Raw genomic sequence first — 16181 nt, 5'->3', positions numbered from 1 at the left:
CCTCTCAAATTGGTCACAGGGAACTCAGAGGAGAGCGGGAATAAAAAGCTAAAAAAAAAGAACTGCTCTATGTATGCAGTGAAGATGATGTATTTTCCATGGATAGGGTTCTATAAATCTCCATTCCTCTGAAAAGGGAACAACTCCCAACTCTACTGCTCTGATGTAGCTATTATATGAGACTGCAAATTTGGTAAAATGAATGACACAGAATTAAGATAATTTATCTAAGACCAAAGTTTCTTGGTTGACTAACTTAGGTGTAGTATTTCCATCCTAGGAGTATGAGATTCAAGAGCTGATAAGAAAGGTTGGAGGACTCCAGAAGTAATAAAGTGATCATTATCCTGATTTCAACTAAATCCTACCCTAACTCCTGCTTGCCAATCAGCATACTACGTATTTCCAATAAAAAAAAAGCACCACGTCAATTTTCTAACTTTTGCCTTCTTTAAGTTAATATTAATATAGTTGTATTTTCTCTCTTATCCCCCATCTCCTCTGCCTCTCTTTCTCTGTGCACACACACACACATGTCTTATATATAATATGTATTACATATACACATGCCTATGTGAGATTTTACTCTTTAATTATTGAATAACTATATATAGGGCATCCTACAATTACTGACAGTTTTTTGCTTTCATTCTCTCAATCTTAGTTAACTTCATAGATCTATCACAATTAATGAGCTTCAAAATTGTGATGCTCAACCTATATGCAATGTTTAATAATCAAAGATCAAGTCATACAGGCATACCATGAAAGACAACAATTGAAATGACCTTCAGCTGCCTTATTTGTTTATAATCTTACCATGGAAGAATGCTGAATTTCATAAATTATAGGAAGAAATCAAGACAATTTTTATAAAGGGCCTATGCATTTTAAAAAAATCAAAGATATTAGGCACTCCAGGAGTCTATGAAAATGCCAACTGGTAGAATTTTAAGTACTGTCTTCATTGTCAATGATACGTTCCTTTAGGAATCTTCATCTTCATTTCACAAACTGTAATTTCTGTGCTCTTTCCGCAACTATTCATGATATGTATATGGTCATCATTTGGGCATTCAGCAATTCTTTTTATTCATTTTAGAATTTTTCAGAATGCTCCATATGTTTTTTTCTCAGTAGAACTTTTAAAACTATTTCAGCCAAATTTAAGCATTGTTATCTGAAGTTTATATGAACTTTTCATGAACACCTGTTCAACTTTATTTAAACCAAGAACTGATAACTAATAAATCTTAGTTATACATTTCACAGTACTCAGACTTTACGTCCCTGAAGGCTTTGCAACAGTCTCAAAATAACCATTTATTTTATGTGCCCTTGACAGGAAACAAAAAGGACACCAGGGTACTTGTGTAAAGTTTTATGGAAGGAGTGACTTGAATCAGCATAGAGCAGTTGCCTCCCAAAGTAAGGACTTTGGCTCATTGGGTCTAAACAAGGGGTGATCAATAGGCTCAGGATGCTTGTGATTTATGCATTGAGTTAGGAAGAGTTTATTTTTTTATACTTAGCAACTTCAGGGCCGATAGTATGGCTGAGGAAATGAAAAGGACTGAGATCAGAGGCAGACAGATCCATAAGGAACATACGGCAGTTGTCAGCCTAAAAATGATGAGAGTCTTGGCAGCAAAAATGAGGGAGAGGTGGTTTTTGCCAGGTATTGGAAAAGATGACTATTCAGGACTTACTTGGCAAATGACTTGGAATGGCAGTGGAGATGAATAAATCAGGGTGATTTCAAGATTCTGCTTCAAGGCTTTGAACATGGCTAAGAATGACCTCTAGTTGGTATATGAAAATGCAGAGACCTTACTTTGCCAACAAAGGCCCATCTAGTCAAAGCTATAGTTTTTCCATGAGTCATGTATGGTTGTGAGAGTTGGACTATAAAGAAAGCTGGGCACTGAAGAATTGATGCTTTTGAACTGTGGTGTTGGAGAAGACTCTTGAGAGTGCCTTGGACTGCAAAAAGATCCAACCAGTCAATCCTAAAGGAAATCAACCCTGAATATTCATTGGAAGGACTGATGCTGAACCTCCAATAATTGGCCATCTGATGAGAAGATCTGATTCCTTGAAGAAGACCCTGATGCTGGGAAAGATTGAAGGCAGGGAGGAGGATAAGGGGACGACAGAGGATGAGATGGTTGGATGGCATCACCGACTTGATGGACATGAGTTTGAGCAAGCTCCTGGAGTTGGTGATGGACAAGGAAGCCTGGTGTGCTGCAGTCCATGGAGTCACAATGAGTTGGACACGACTGAGTGACTGAACTGAACTGAAGATTGACCTCATTACCTTTTCCCCAATGTAGCTCCTCCTCCTGACTCCTGGTATCCTCATCATCATCTTGGTTACAGAGGATCCCTTTCCTGTAAAATGGTCTTTTTACAAAATCCTCCTGCCTGGTCATTCTGCCCTTAGCCCTCCCACACCATCACATGTTGGTGTAACCCATACATTGGAAATAAAATGTGTTGCCAGCAGTTCTGTTTATACCACTAATTGGTGTGGTAATTCACCATCATTTTCAGCCAATAAGTTTGAAATGTTTCAGATTAAACTAAAAGATAAACAGGAAGACAAGCTCATGTTAAATTGGTAGTTAATCATCATATATCATACAGTTTTCAAAGTATTTTTGCAGCAACTTTCACATTTAATTTTTCTAACAACTCTCTGAAATAGGAATACCATTCCAATGATGGATATGAGACTCAGAGATTTAACTCTCTGGCTGAAAATCACAGAGCTATTAAATTTTAGTAACATTCAGTGGAGTGCAATATATTAATAGAAACTTGTAATCATCAAATAGTTCCCTCTTTTTATCTAAATTTAATTTCCCATATTAGAGACAATAGGCTTTGAGGGCTAAATATGCCAGGACCTACACAATTAATAACTAGAGATTACATAGAATTTTTTCCAAAAATTTTCCCATCATACTACTATGAATTTGACTTACAATTTTCAACCTTCATCTTTTATATGCCACAAAATTTCTGGCACAATCTAAAAGTAGTTTATTGCTATACTGCCCTGTTGTCAACAAGCAGGAGAAATCGCTGTGTTTTCCATTCTCTGAGTTGATGCGACATTCACACTAGTGGCATGATTTCATAAACAGCCCAGGTTCCAACTCTCATCTGAGCCTGTAGATCTCAGACTAATTGTTCCTTGGAAACGGTCCAGTCCTAAAAGACAGAAGACCATAATCCCAGAGAAGAAGTGGTTGACTTCATGTCAGATCCTCTCTCTCAAGCCATATCCAACACTGACAACCTGGTCCTAATTGCTTAGATCTTGAACTTGAAATTCTCTTGCTGCCTCCCTTCCCTGCAGACACATATCAGGAGCTTGGGTTCCATTTCTGACTCTTCTTCTCAAAGAATAGCTGCATCACAGCATCACATTGGGTTTTCATTGGATGTGACATCAGAGGACTCACATTTAAATCCTAGTCCTTCCTCATACAATCAGCACAAACTTTAGCTAAATATTTATTGAGGCTTACTGAATGCCACATCTTTTTGACCTTTTATACAGCCCATGAGGTTCTCACGGCAAGTATACTGGGGTGGTTTGCCATTCCCTCTGCCAGTGGATCACATTTTGTCAGAACTCTCTGCTATGACCCGTTCGTCTTGGGTGGCCCTGCACAGCATGGCTCATAGCTTCATTGAGTTGCACAAGCTCCTTCACCATGACAAGGCAGTGATTCATGAAGGAGAAGAGAGCATCAGAGGATGAGATGGCTGGATGGCATCACCATTGCAATGGACATGAACTTGGGGAAACTTCTGGAGATGATGAGGGACAGGGAGGCCTGGTGTGCTGCTGTACATGGGGTTGCAAAGAGTCAGACACGACTGGGTGACTGAACAATACTGAATGTCACATGGGCTTCTCAGGTGGTTCAGTGGTAAAGAATCCACCTGCCAATGCAGGAGATGCAAGTTCAATTCCTGGTAGGGAAGAACCCCTGGAGAAGAAAATGGCAATCCACTCCAGTATTCTTGCCTGGAGAATCCCATGGACAGAGGAGCCTGGGGAAGCTGCAGTCCATGGGGTTGCAAAGAGTCAGACACGACTTAGACAGTCAACAACAACTGACTGTCACATGTTGTTCTTAATAGTTGACATGCATTAACTCTTGTTTTTCACATCATCAATATAAGCTATTATTGTTACTATTAGCCTCATTTTACCTCTACAGAGCCTAGTGAGTTAAGTTACTTGCTCAATCTGGTTAGTAGCAGCATTAGGACTATTGGCAATTCATTAATCCTATGTGAACGTGCTTCTTCATTAGTAAAATGAGGATAACAGCATACCCCTTATACAGCTGTGTCTGAATTTCATAAGAAAATGTATGTGAAAATACTTATTAAGCTACATAAAGCTCTATAAATCCCAATATTGTTATTATTGACTGATGACTTGATACCACAGTTACCCAGATCCTAAATAATCTGTCTAGCTCTGATCCATGGCTTTTTCAGACTTTCTAGTTACTTCCCTCCTGGGCAGCCACTATCATCTGTAGCCTGAAGGTATTTATACATTGATACTACCAGCGAGAGTCCCCCTCCTCTAAACTGAATGACCATTTTCTCTCACTTATTTAGTGAGCCAAGATGGGTTTGCTGAACTTATGTATTCCTTAGATGAGGACTGTCCAAATGGCTCCAAACTATAATTCCATGACATAGACAAACTTCAAAACTATTGCATATTACCTAATATTCCTGTAAGTATGACAATTCATATAAAAAATGTGTTCCACAGAGGACAGAACCATCACATAGTCAACTAAAGCAGACACAAGAAACAGCATTCAAAGGCAGGCAAGGTGTGGCCAGTGGTGTCAATTCATTTTATAATCTGTGACTCTTATGTAACTATAATACCGCGGTGTCGTCACACTGAAAGAAGCGCTACACCCATAAACTGATCCAGTGATGGGCTGTTTGTCTCCGTGTTTCTCTGCTACATTGGGATGTGTGTCCTTCTGACCCAGTCTTACTTTACATGTTCAGTAAACACTTTACTTGTTCACAAACTGTGGTTTAAACTGGCTCTGTTCTATCAGGTTGAGCTTCTGGGCCAATATAGTTTAAATGACAGCTTGGGAATGAAGGTATTCCCTCCTGTATTAAAGAGGAGCACTGAAGTCCTCCTCCTCATGCTGCTGGTAAGATGATATGGGAGCAGCTGGATCTGCCACATTAGTGACAGGATAATGGATCTTCTGTCTCCACTGTTCAGCACAGAATCCTTTCATGGGGTGAGACTCAAGGGAGAAAGCCAGCAAGGCTTATTATAAGCCATCTTACAAGTTTCTTTCAAAGTTTGCCTGTCTTCTTCCTTTCATTGTCAAATTAAGCACTATCATATACACTAAGGAGTAGACCAAAAGGATTGATTTATCCAAGATTTATAATTGAAACCAAAATCCAAGTCTTCTTGCTTTGATTCACAATTCCTTGGAGTGTACCAATACGTAATGAAATTTATTCAGCAAATATCCACTGATCACTTTTTGTGCTAGCCTGAAGCGTAAAATGACCTTTCACTCTATTTTTGGAACTAGATTTAAATGTGTGGTTGTTTCACACCTATATATTGGATACATTATTGACAAGGTAAAATATAAGGTTATCATAAGTGCATATAGGATTAATTTACAAGTTTTAGGTGTATGTGATAAGTTCATATTTAGATGAGGGTATGACTTCTGGGACACACCCAGGAATGTGTGAATAATGTGAAATGTTTGGTCAATTGTCAAATTTATACTATTTTATATTAATATTTATCCATGGATCAAATAGGTATAGGTAGAAAGGAAGAAGGGAAAGAAGGAAGTAAGGTAGGGAAGGAGAGAGGAAGAAAGGAATAGAGGTGAGATAAAGACAAAGGGAGAGAAGAGAGGAGGGAGGAAGTTATAATAGAAAAGTCGAAGTGAAGAAATATACCACTGTGCGAAAGCTTAACTGTTATCACTCTGAGAATTTGTTCAATTATCGTTACCTGATCACTCTCCACCCTCAACTGCTCTGGAGTCAGATGTGTAGGAAGACACACGTTCGTTTATACTTATACTAACATGTCATCACACTAAGTAGATCCATTCTCTGTTGACAAAATCTAGGAGCCTTTGCATTTTTATCAGAATTCACACTTTTATTAGGCTTGTAAATGTCTCTTTTTCTCATGAAAGTGGCAGTCACCTCAGAGGCAGACCTGTCCTATCGCATTTCTAGACAAGCATGGTCATGTCTGAATCTCCAGTGTATCGACGGCTTGCAGCTCCTTTCTATAATTATATTTACAGGTGTGTGTGCCTTTGTGTGTTTATATGAATGACAACATATACCAACTTGGCACATGGAAATTTACCACAAATATTCTGGAAGTCAGTCAGTCCAGAATTTAACTTCTGTATTTGCAAAATCTATTATTATTTTAAGTCAATTAATAAGTCGACTATAATTTCATGGACTATAGCTGCTTTGTTATTTTTACACTGGTAATTATTTAAAAGTCTTTTTTTTGGCAACATTGTTTAGCTGGTATTCTTTTCTAATACATGTGAGCAAGTGTTAGCCTGAGTATGCAATTAACCCTCCAAATCAGGACATCTTTTAGAGTTAAACAAAATACTAATAAATGATTACATTGAGACAACCAGCATAAGATACGTCTGTCAAAAGCAAATAGGACACGGTATGGACAGTCAAACTGGTGACCATAGTATTAGCAAGTTCACATGCCAACTGAACTTTAATGAAAGTGATAAGGAAATGGGGTGATGAACAGGTGAGAGACATTAATGGCAATACTTCATTTTTAAAAATTTCTTAACTGACTGCTGCCCTTTGGGCAATTTATGAAATAATCGATATTTCTTTAAAAAAAAAATTTTTTTTTAACTTTTGCTTTGGCCGCACTGTGCAGCATGTGGGATCTTAGTTCCCTGACCAGGGATTGAACCAGTGCCCCCTGCATTGAAAGACAGAGACTTAACCACTGGACCACCAGGGAGGTCCTGGAAATAATTGATATTTCTATTTCCATTTCAGAAATGAACACCAGGATCTCCTACTCCCAGTCTCTCCTAGTTTATGCTTCCATAGCTACTCACACTTCCCATTATGTTAATATATGGAATAAACTGACTGATTCTGATACAATGTTCATAACTGACTTTCCAATCCTTAAGGAATATGTGCAGCTCTGACCAGAAGTTATCAAGTGGGTCAAGGGAAGTAATCATGAAGATAGATCTCTCCTACACTACTGAATACAATCTAGTAAAGCTCTTGTAAATGCTCCCATGCCTGGTAACAGACAGTCATTCTATGCTTCATTTAAATTTTAATTGTTTTTAACTGTGCAGCATGTAATCCAGAATATGGTATATTTGGCAGACACATAAAGTTATGGAGGTATGAAAACATCTTTTTACTTTTTATAAACATTTAATAGAAAGAAGCTAGATTTTGCCTGCCAATTATAGGCTCTGTAAATTGTCATATTAACAATTAGTAAGTTACTCCATGTACAGATCTTAATGAGAATTTGGGGACTTTTGCATTGATCTAGTACACAATTTTCATCAGTGAAATGGATGTTAAATTTACCCTTGAAAATAGGGATAAATTTAGTTTTAACACATAATGCAAGCATTTGCCCCACTTGCTTTCATTAGAATTATTTTGTTCTCATAAGATATAATTTATTGTTGCATGGTACAGTAAGCAAATATAGTTTCTGCTTTCAAGGGAAGTCATGAGATTATAATATTTTTTCTCTAAATTATATCAATAGAGTTAACCTAGCTTAAGAATTCAGTTTGATAATTGTCAAAATGGATCTCAGTCTTCCATGGATGAACATATCTTTTTACACAATTTCATTAAGTCTTTGTTAGCATTTGTTGAATATGGTCAGAATTACCAAATCAATTTCCATTATTATGAAAATATTAAGTATTGAAATTCTTCAATTATTCATTTATTTAACAAGTATTTACCGAGCACCTACACTGTTCTAGGTAGTAGGATTTCAATAATGGGCTAAAAGATAAAGATTTCTGTTTTTCCACAGCTTATACATCATTAGGTGAGATAGATAATATACAAATGCAAAAATTGCTACTTACCACAATTTCAGAGAATAATAAGTTCTATAAAGAAAAGTAATAAAAGTTAAGTCTTTAGAATTTGATCTGAGTGAGAGTGTTTTATTTGTTTGTCCTGTTTTTTTGGTCAAGATGTTTATTGAATGTGTCTCCAAGGAAATGATAGTTGAATAGATTCCTGATAACAAGTGGAAATGTTTAGGGAAATCTTGGAGAAGGATAAACCTAGGGGAAATTTCTGAGAAGGAAATATTAAGAGTATTGTGAAGCAGCAAGAATGAAGTAAGAGCAGGTGAGTGCGGTAGAAAAAGAGTTCAGAGTTTGAAAAGGAAAAGTGTTTATTTAGATCATTGAAGTGATAGGCTGAAGGGCACCAAAGGATGTCCCCACACAAAGTTTATGTCCTAATCCCTCTAGTCTTTGCATATGTTAACTTAAATGGAAAAGGTGACTTTGAAGATATGATTAAATTATGGATCTTGAGCTAGAGAGATTATCCTATCTGGATTGGCCCAGTCTAATCACACGAGATCTTAAAATCAAAGCACTTTTCTCAACTATGGTCAGTGAAATGGGATATGATGCTATGGTGTTGGTTTTGAAAATGAAATAGGGGGTCAAAAATCAAAGATTGTGGGTAGCCTCTAAAAACCAGAAAAGACAAGGAAATGGGTTCTTTCCGAGAGGCCTCAGGGAGTAATGCAACCCTACTAGCACCTAGAATAGACCCTAATGTTGGGAAAGATTGAAGGTGGGAGGATAAGGGGCTGACAGAGGATGAGATAGTTGGATGGCATCACTGATTCGATGGACATGAGTTTGAGTAAGCTCCAGGAGTTGGTGTGCTGCAGTCCATGGGGTCACGATAAGTTGGACAGAACTGAGCGACTTATCATGCAGGCACTAAAACTGTGGTAACTCTTATAGTAGCAATATAAAATCAATTAAAGGATTTTGAATAGTGATACGGCACCCCTGAAATTTTTATATTATTGGAATTTCCAGGTAGCTCAGTGGTAAAGAATCCATCTACTAAGCGTGAGACAGGTTCAATCCTTGGGTTGGGAAGATCCCCTGGAGAAGGAAATGGCAACCCACTCCAGTATTCTTACCTGGAAAATTCCATGAGCAGAGGAGCCTGGTAGGCTAGAGCCCACGGGGTTGCAAAGAGTTGGACATGATGGAACAACTGAGCACACACACGATATCTATGACCCCTGTTTTAAGTGACGCTGCTGGCAACTATGTGGAGAATATATTGTAGGAGGGGCAAGATGGCCGCAGAAAGATCAGTTGGGATGCTAATCTTGAAAGCAGATATGGTTGCTTGGACTACAGTGGCCAATCATCCGATGGTGATAAGAAGTAGCAATATTTGAAATAAAATTTGGGTATAAAATAAGCGTGAAGGTGATTTTCAAAGCCACGGGACTAGATGAAAATAACCTGCTGCACTCCAATATGGTAGCTACTAGCTACATGTGGCTGTACAACAAAATGAACTAAAATTAAATAAAATTAACCCTTCAGTTTCTTGGGCACACTAGTCACATTTTGAGTTCTCCATAGCTACATGTGGCTAGAGGCTACCATACAGGACAGCACAGAGAATGCTTCATCATCACAGAAAAGTCTGTTACACAGGGCTGATGGTAGTGAGACAAGACAGAGAGAAAAAAAAAATAAAAGAGCAAGAACAGATGCCTGTCTTATTCTAACTCTCAGAGTCAAGGATTGGAAAAGGAGCCCCCAAAAGAGACTGAGGACTGGTCAGTATTTATCTTTTCCAAGACTTAAACACAGCAAAACACAAATGAGGATACACTTATGATAGAAACTATAATTCTATATGTAATTAATGTAAATGTTTCTGCTAGATTTAGCTGTTGTATCAGCTCATAAGCAGAAGGTATTAACTTTTTTTGGAATTCCATTTGTTATTAAGTCCCTTCTAAAAACTTTGGTGATCCCAAGCCCATCCCCCCACCCTTCCCTTCTGGTAACCACAAGTTTGTTCTCTAAGTCCCTGGGACTGCTGCTGCTGCTGCTGCTGCTAAGTCACTTCAGTCATGTCCAACTCTGTGTGACCCCACAGACGGCAGCCCATCAGGCTCCCCCGTCCCTGAGATTCTCCAGGCAAGAACACTGGAGTGGGTTGCCATTTCCCTCTCCAATGCATGAAAGTGAAAAGTGAAAGTGAAGTCGGCCAGTCATGTCTGACCTTTAGCATGGACTGCAGCCTACCAGGCTCCTCCATCCATGGGATTTTCCAGGCAAGAGTACTGGAGTGGGGTGCCATTGCCTTCTCTGCCTGGGACTGCTTCTGTTTTGTAAATGAGTTCATTTGTATCATTTACTTTCAGATTCTGCATAAGCCCTGCTATATTTAAAATGGATAACAGACAAGGACCTACTGGATAGCACAGGGAATTCTGCTCAATGTTATGTGGCAGCCTGGATGGGAGGGGAGTTTGGGGAAGAATGGATACATGTATATTATGGCTGAGTCCCTTTGCTGTCCACCTGAAATGATCACAACATTGTTTATCTACTATACTCCAATATAAATAATCGACTATACTCCAATATAAAATAAAAAGTTTTAATAAATAAATAAATTGGAACCTTGGCTCTGGGAGACAGAGTCAAGAAAGGAGAAAGGCAAAGAAGGAAGTAACAGCATGGCACAAGTGTTGTAAAGTATTTCTTTCTTCATAATTCTGTATTGGACCATCTTTGATGGAGAAAAGAAGAGATGAGAAGAGGAGCAGATGAAAAAGGAAAAAAAAGGTTAACTTGAACATGAGAACCAACCCATTATTTCCTCTGACCATTCCTAAATCCACATAAAGAAGCTTAAAGTTTTCTCTTTTTACTTTTTCACTTTTTCTACTTGTTTGATAACTTATCATTCGTGTTGCTAATAAATGGGCACCAGCTGAGGATTTATCAAACATCTGCTGTTCCTCAGCTGCAGTACAGTGTTCAATTTCTTAGAGGCAGCTGACCTCTGATACCATATTATTTGATGGTTTTGATGCGTTCTTGTAAAGTTGAGAAAAAAGCAAGAAGCTTACAAGAAGTCAGACCTTAGGTGAGACACACACAGGACTTTGAAACCAGAGAAGAACTTTAAGGGGAGATTCTGAAAGGGGCACAAGCAGTACAGATGAGAAGAGAGCTGCTGCCGTTTTGATTGTTATAATACAGTTTATTGCAGCTAGTTAGTTATCAGACTTGTTATCTAATAAGTTATCTTATTAGATAATACATATGTTAGCTAATACATATTACGTTAGCTAATACATATTTCCCAATTTTATTCAGTTCTTTAAATTGTTTTTATGTTTGGAGATAATGAATGCAAATAGACTCAAGTTGAATTTCTCTTCATTGCTTCTTTGCTGACACCAAATAAAGAAAATTGAAAAAAAAAAAAAAGGACTGAATAAAACTAACTAGGAAATGCAAAATTTGATCAAAGTAGAGAGCAAAGAGTGAGCCAGATATGTGCTTTCGTTCATTCAGCACAGTATTTGTTGAGCTGATTCTTTGTCCATCCTGTCCTTGGTGCAAAGAATGTAAGACATGGAGTGTTTTCCCAAAGAACTTGCATTTTCTCCTACTTAGAAGATTTAATGGTACAAATACTGGGCTTTTATTTTGTCCAGATTTCTCTCAACTACTTTTTGTAAGATAAACCATTTTTAATTAATTAATTTATTTTTAATTGGGATACAACTGCTTAACAATGCTGTGCTAGTTTCTGCTGAGCAACAATGTGAGTTAGCCATATGTACACATATATTCCCTCCCTCGTGAGCCTCCCTCCCAACTATCTCAATCCCACCCCTCTAGGTCATCATAGAGTACTGAGCTGAGCCCCCTGTGTTATACATCAGATTCCTTCTAGCTATCTGTTTTCCCCACGGTAATGTATATATGTCAATGCTACCCTCTCAATTCATCCCATCCTCTTCTTCCCTCTCTGTGTCCACCAGTCACCAGTCTGTTCTCTACGTCTGCATCTCCATTCTTGCCCTGCAAATAGATAAATCAGTACCATTTTTGTAGATTCCGTATATACGCATTAATATGTGATATTTGTTTTTCTCTTTTAACATAAAAGATTGAACACTTCATTTGTCATGATCTCACTAGTACATGATAATTTTTTCATGATTTTTACTCCATATCCTTTGATTATATCTCAAGGATATGGATAAAGCCATGAAATTTTATTAACAACCAGCTTAACCATCATCTCTGATAGGATATATGGGAAGTTCTCTGACTAAGGTCGGAGCATAGGGCATGCAACTTAATAGGGTATGTGTCACTTAATTCATCATTGAATCAACCCCAGTGTTATTCTCACTCAAAGTTTCTAATATAACACACTACATTATCCGTGGACAAGAATTGGAATTCTTAGAGTCAATCTTTACATGTCAGTAAACCAAGATATAACATAGGTAGATAGCCCGACTTTGTCCACATTATAAAATGAGAATTTTCTTTGTTCCTCTCCACTTCTAACACAAGGCAACTAGTGATGGAGAGAATTTTCTCTCGTTCCTGGTGTAGATTAACCCTAGAAGATTCCCATGCAACCATTTTTGTTAAACACTGTGGCTATTTATTTTGAAATATAAATTATCATGATGACAGAATTGAAAAGATGGTTTTGTATTTGGGATGCAATAGATGTCATATGTTAAACATTATGAAATAAGTGAATTATTCTGCAATTTTATGGCTCAAATTGACACCCATAATCATCCTGGTATCATGGCATGGAAAAGAGAGCTCTGGTACCAGTAACTGTAACCAGCTTCTCAAATACTTCTATCGGAGAATAAATATTTCAGAGAAAAGGCCACTGACTTGACATCAGAAAGATTATGTGCTAGCCAGGTTAGTGAAAATTGCTCTATAATATTTAGGATGATTCTCTACCTTCAATTTGATCATTCTTTTCCCTATCATTTTAATCTTAATTTTCTCACTGTCACTAGAAGAGATAACAATGGAAAAGTCATACAAATTATTATCTGGTTAACACCTCAGTTAATTAAAACTTATAAATGCTCAAGAGACATTGTACCCATTTTGAAGCTTGTTTGTCCATTTTACTGTAGGTGGAGTCTGTGTGGATTTGTTCTACTGGGGACAGGAAACTGTAAAATATATATAAGACAGCACCAATTGCTCAGAAATACATCTGGGAAGTCTTGGCAGTGTCTACTTCTCCAGATAATATCTGCCATCTTGCTCACCAGTCCAAGCAGGCTACAGGACATGCTCCTTGGCTGCCAGGCATCTCTGGCCCCGCTTCTAGTAGCACAGGGCTAGAGGTTACATTCAACAGTTAAGCCAGGCTTTGAGCCTCCTTCCTTGCCCAGACAGGCCATAGAGTGGTCTCTTTAGTCAATGTGGCCTGTTGGATGGCGACCCAAACTAGGCAGAATTGTCAACCCAGCTCCCTGACTAGAAACGGTCATTGGCTTGGTTCTGAAGATGGGAAGAACCACTGGCTGGGAGATCTATGCAGGCTCAGCTGCAAGCAGGAATGTGGTCTGCTCAGATTTTAACTCTAGTTGCTGAAAGCCCTGTCCCTCCTGCTTTCTTTAGCTTTATCTCATCTCTGGTGATTGAGTCCAGGAGATTTCCCATCGACCCACATGAGGCAAGAGCTGAGTGGGCCTCTGGGAAACACTGCAGAAGTGGATGTCCACCTTGGGTTCTGTTTTCCCACTGGAGAAACCACAGGCCCTGGGGTGCCCCCATGGTGCTGCGCTGTACTGGCCTGGGGGCAGGGTGATTGGTTCACCGTGAAACCTCACTTCTAATCCTTCTAATAAGGACCGTCTCAGTCTCCACGGTCCAAGGGTGTGCTGCAGCCTCACCCTCACCCTCGGTTTTAGGATCTTCACAATGGTGTTTTGTCTACCAACTGTTGCTAATTGTTCTTCTTGTGAGGAAGACTGAAGTTGAGAATTACCTCTTGATGAAAGTTAAAGAGGAGAGTGAAAATGTTGGCTTAAAACTCAATATTCAGAAAACTAAGATCATGGCATCCAGTCCAATCACCTCATGGCAAACAGATGGAATGAAAACAGTGACAGACTTTATTTTTGAGGCTCCAAAATCACTGCAGATGTTGGCTGCAGCCATGAAATTAAAAGACGCTTGCTCCTCAGAAGAAAAGTTATGGCCAACCTAGTCAGCATATTAAAAAGCAGAGACATTACTTTGCCAACAAAGGTCCATCTAGTCAAAGCCATGGTTTTTCCAGTAGTCATGTATGGATGTGAGAGTTGGACTATAAAGAAAGCTGAGTGCTGAAGAATTGATGCTTTTAACTGTGGTGTTGGAGAAGACTCTTGAGAGTCCCTTGGACTGCAGGGAGATCAACCAGTCAATCTAAAGGAAATCAGTCCTGAATATTCATTGGAAATACTGATGCTGAAGCTGAAACGCCAATACTTTGGCCACCTAATGGGAAGAAATGACTTCTTGGAGAAGACTGTGATGCTGGGAAACATTGAAGGCAGAAGGAGAAGGGGACGACAGAGAATGAGATGGCTGATGTCGTCACCATCTCTATGGACATGAGTTTGAGTAAGCTCTGGGAGTTGGTGATGGACAGGGAAGCCTGGCGTGCTGCAGTCCATGGGGTCTCAAAGAGTTAGACAAGACTGTGTGACTTAACTGAACTGAACTGATGTTGCCATCTGGATGATGTTAATCTGTTCTGAGTATTAAAATTAGTATTTCAGTAAAGCATCTAGTGGAGTCCTAGCACATAATATCCATTATCATTCTTATATGTGAATTCTCCTTCAGGGCTCACTATGAAACAAATGATTCTGAAATAGTTTCTGCTCTACTTATGCTAAGAGATAATATTCTATTGGTATTTTAACATATTTTAGCATGATATTATCTGAAGATCATGGCATCTGGTCCCATCACTTCATGGGAAATAGATGGGGAAACAGTGGAAACAGTGTCAGACTTTATTTTTTTGGGCTCCAAAATCACTGCAGATGGTGATTGCAGCCATAACGCTTGCTCCTTGGAAGAAAAGTTATGACCAACCTAGATAGCACATTGAAAAGCAGAGACATTACTTTGCCAACAAAGGTCTGTCTAGTCAAGGCTATGGTTTTTCCAGTGGTCATGTATGGATGCGAGAGTTGGACTGTAAAGAAAGCTGAACACTGAAGAATTGATGCTTTTGAACTGTGGTGTTGGAGAAGACTCTTGAGAGTCCCTTGGACTGCAAGGAGATCCAACCAGTCCATTCTAAAGGAGATCAGCTCTGGGTGTTCTTTGGAAGGAATGATGCTGAAGCTGAAACTCCAGTACTTTGGCCACCTCATGCAAAGAGTTGACTCATTGGAAAAGCCTCTGATGCTGGGAAAGATTGATGGCAGGAGGAGAAATGGATGACAGAGGATGAGATGGTTGGATAACATCACCAACTCAAGGGAAATGAGTTTGAACACACCCCAGGAGGTGGTGAAGGTCAGGGAAGCCTGGCATGCTGCAGTACTTGGGTCACAAAGAGTGGGGCATGCCTGAGAGACTGAACAACAGAAATTTTACCACAACTCTCTCCCTACTGCCAGCCTCCTTACCTAACAAACACATGTGCAAATATTCACACAGTGAACAAATGCCCACATACACAATGAGTGGAGTATGAGTAAATGAAAGACAATAGGACATTCAGTCAAGCTTGTTGAATGCAAGCAACAGGAACCTACTAAATTTAACTTTAATAAAAAGTGACACAGAGAGCATCTTGTAAGGAGGCACTCAAAAAACAAACAGTGAAAAGCTTCTACTGGCCAAAGAAAACAAATCCAGCAATACAATATATAGCACAGTGATGGACTGTATCCTAAAATATAAAATAAGTATTCATGACTTTCCAATGATTGAACAAATACTTAGGAGAAAAGAAACAAGTCTCCCATGCAAAAGAATTCCAAATAATAT

Source organism: Bos indicus, chromosome 24 (genome assembly GCF_029378745.1).
Source record: "Bos indicus isolate NIAB-ARS_2022 breed Sahiwal x Tharparkar chromosome 24, NIAB-ARS_B.indTharparkar_mat_pri_1.0, whole genome shotgun sequence".
NCBI classification, from domain to species: Eukaryota; Metazoa; Chordata; class Mammalia; order Artiodactyla; family Bovidae; genus Bos; species Bos indicus.
Note: the sequence above shows the minus strand (reverse complement) of the source record.